General features: G+C 33.7%; 1 long non-coding RNA gene across 1 annotated transcript; it reads left to right on the forward strand.

The window, feature by feature from the left end:
- Positions 1-1977: 1977 nt before the first annotated feature.
- On the forward strand, positions 1978-3021 carry LOC145001878 (uncharacterized). The gene is made up of 2 exons (XR_013661742.1): positions 1978-2796; positions 2886-3021. It is a non-coding gene; the product is annotated as an uncharacterized LOC145001878 (long non-coding RNA).
- Positions 3022-4033: the final 1012 nt, after the last annotated feature.

Here is a 4033-nt window from a genome sequence, read left to right on the forward strand (position 1 = left end):
CATAAAGCTTAATATCAAATAATACGAAAGCATAAATAATGATGATAGAAAATGTATTAGTGACCACAGTTGGTTCCTAACAAGCATCTCTAGCACCTATCACAAATGTTCTTCCTTGGATACCTTGATTCTTTAGTTTCGGGGACTCCTTCTTGAAATGCCCTAGTTGATTGCACCTCGAAGCAACTTCGGCTTCGTCCTACAACAGTGGTTGAGGTTGTATTGTTTGGGGCTTTTTTGTAGTACTCAGAGGTGTGACCTCTCAAGTTATAGATGCTTCAGGCCATACGATTTCCGACATGGTGGAAATTACACTTGGTATGGTGGGGTAAATTCATAGAGTAGGGCGTTGATGGAGCGGGAGTGTTTGTGATTGTGGTGTACACAACCACAACATCTACAATGGGTTTGCGATGCTTAAAGATCCATTTTGACTCGCCATGGAACTTCCCTTTTGTACTCCCGGCCTGGTTCTTTTCAGTTTGTGGGGTCATTGTACCCTGACGGATACACTGATTAGTTAATTGATAGGTCAATTATTTAGCGCTATCAAAGGCAGTGAGTCTGGATGTAGTAACCATGCCTTGAACTAGTGGACCTAATCCCCATATGTACCTTTCGGTATCTTTGTATTTTGGGTTCACCATTCCTGGGAAAAGGTTTGCAAGGTCGTTAAATTAAAAGGTGTAAGTAGTCACCTACGATAGTTTCATGGTAAGGTTCCAAATTATAGAGAGTGATCGACTATGGAAATCCTACATATTTCCAAATTAGAGAGACAGGGAGAGAAAGAGAATTGAAATCCAACAGATTTCAAACAATAGAGAGAGAACTTTGGAGACTACTGAATGATCAATTGGGAACTATGAGTTTCTATGCTACAATGGTATATGTACCCCCTACAACGCTTCATTGGATGTTTTAGTAACTAATTGTAGACACTTATCACCCGCTTTGATTGATCGGTCGATGTTTTAGCTAGCAACCGTAGGTGGGGTTGTTAACCCTGTATAGATCTATGCATAGGTATCTCGCTCGAAAGATTAACGGTTATAGTAGTGTGAGTATGCTAAGTGTTTAGACTCAACTAATGAATATAGTCTCACTAAAAGCCTCTTAACTAAAGTATGTGAATAGGTCTAAACCCTAACTTAATTGTGGTTAAGTCACTAAGCATAACGAATTTAATTGTATAAAGTTTATAAAAGACAAGTATACTTGGTATGTTTATAAAAGTGTATTGTACTTGCTTTTATAAAGATGTATGTTTCAAAATAGTGAACATATGTACATGTATAAACGTTATGTATTTATACATACATACATACATATATATATACATACATACATATATATATATATATACATACATACATACATATATATATATATATACATATATATATATATATATATATATATATATATATATATATATTGACACACACACACACATGCATAATAACAGCTTGTATCCTTGAAATACTACAAAGTTTTAAAACGTGTTTTTTATGATATACATGTCACATAAAAATTGTATATATTTTTTTTTATCATGTAGCATTTGTTTTGTGGATTCGTTATTTCATGGCAAAATAACCATAATACGTATACAAAAAGTTTATGTTAGTTTATTTGTAACAATATGTTAAATTGTTAAATAATATTTTTATAAACTAGATTTATTGTATTTTTGCATAAAGGATAATATATTGGTATAAACAAAGTATATAGACACACGTATCCCTCCTCCCAAAATAATTAAATATATTGAAAAGGGGATCTAAGCACACACCCTTAAAGTGTGAGTTCGATTTGTATGATTTTAAACTATTGGGGGTTGTTCAGTAATTTAATTAACCAAAATAGGATTGATTTGGTTAAAATAAATCTAGGACGTATTGAAATGGTTTAAATGAGATTTATGTTTATTTTGTTAAGAACAACCAAAGGAGGTGATGTTTTGAATAAATGGATTCAATGTTTGGGGGTTTGGGACTGATTTCGTAATGTTTTGTCAATTGAGGGTTTGTATTTTCTTCACTTTATAACACTTAATAGAAATTAGGGCTTTGTATTTGGTTCGTCAGTTGACTAATCGGGCAAGGAAGGAACGATCGCAGCAGGTAGAACATGAATGAATGAAAGGTATATGCGAATGAACAACAGCAGGCAAGAAGGAAGCACGAAGGCGGCGAAGCTGCTGCCGGTTCCTTGCTCGTCGTAGGTCACGCAGAGGACCGAATGAAGAAGAAGCACGCAGGCGGCTAATCCGGATGTCTTTGTCGATTGATCACGTAGTGGGAAGCATCTTCGGGGTCGACGAGACCGAAGAATGAAGAAAGAAGCAGCGAGGTTGCGCTCTTCCCGTCCGGCTGAGAGGTGCGCAGGAAATGGAGTCCGGTGAGGCGTCGCGAGCAGCAGCAACAACGAAGACGAAACCTTCGGAGGTCGTTGGTCGTTAGGAACTGAAGAGAGATTACGGAGGGAGGAGGTAGGCAGCGACGAGGGTCGACGGGAGAGAAAAGGGAAAGGGTCTCTAGTAACCTTCTTGCTTAATTTTTTTTTTTTTTTAATTTTTTTTTTTTTTGAATTATGTGTTGACAGAAATTGATGGCTTTTGCAATGAATTCGATTGGGAATAAAGGTATTGAAAGAGTGTTGTTGCCCTCTTGGTCGTTCTTGGCAGTCAATTGAAGGAGACAAACGGGTAAGGAAAGAGGTGTTTCTCGATGGCAGATGGAAGAAAGAATGGGAAAATGAGCTTCTGATTGAACTCAATTGCATAACTCCAAGGTAGTTTTTTTGTGATTTCTTTGTACAAAAGATATTGAATGGAAGGTTATAAGAGTATAACTTAATACTAGTATGGACATCGTTTATAGGTGGTATGTATGGATGTGTATGGTTGGAGTTTTATTGACAGGGAACAAGTAACAAGAGGTTTAGGTTCAATCAATTATTAGAAGTATTTGGGTGCTAAATTCATTATATATGTTTAATATTGGATCTTGGAAATCACATGATTTTTATATATATATATATATATATATATATATATATATATATATATATATATATATATATATATATGTGTGTGTGTGTGTGTTATTAATACATATTGTACATACATAATTGTTATTTGATGTCCATTTGAAAAATATAATATATGTGTATCATTTTATGAGTTAAATGTATCCAAATTGTATCCAAATGGATTTTATATAAATAATAATCCAAATTGTTTTATCATATATTTTTTTTTAAACTTTAGCAATCGTACTTGGTTTATATATACGCGATGCGGTGACACCAAGAAGTTCGTTTCTATTAATTGTTTCTAAGCGGCGGATATTGAATGCAGTGAGCTTTATGTTATTTATGAAGATGTTTCGTGTTGCCTAATAGCGTTATTTGTGTGTTCCTTTTTGAAGATAGTTTTTTTTTTGATGTTTTGTTTCAAATATAAGTTTTATTTTGATGTTTTGTGTTGATGATAGTTTTCTTTGGAGGTTCCATTTATGCTAGTTGTTTTCTTTGGATGTTTCCTTTAGGATTTATCATTATATAACAAATATTATTTACTTTTAACAATGCATACGCGCAATGCGACGACGACAAATAATTTCATTTGGGTGAGAAGTCGCTTTTAGTTATTAGTTTAGTTTTGTTTTGTTTTGTTTCGATAAATACTTTCATGTTGATGAATTAGTTTATTTCATCATCCAAGACTTTGACAACTTATTGAGTATATAGATTAGGTTTTGTTTACTTCTCGAACAAATTCTTTGATGATATCGAATAATTTTTTCTTTTGATGATTAGTTTTTAGGCAACGATTATTTAAACGGACACGTAGTGAATCGACAAATATTAGCAGTGTAAACACGTAATGTGACGGTTGCCAATATTTTCATTTTGATTAATAGTTGCCTTTGGTGATTAGTTCTTTGTTTTTTTTTTGATGAATAGTTTCATGTTGTTGATTCAAGTGTTTTTTCGATGAATTGTCTCATTTCATCAATGTTTTTTC

The sequence above is a fragment of the Lactuca saligna genome, chromosome 6 (genome assembly GCF_052625555.1).
Source record: "Lactuca saligna cultivar CGN05327 chromosome 6, ASM5262555v1, whole genome shotgun sequence".
Lineage (NCBI taxonomy): Eukaryota > Viridiplantae > Streptophyta > Magnoliopsida > Asterales > Asteraceae > Lactuca > Lactuca saligna.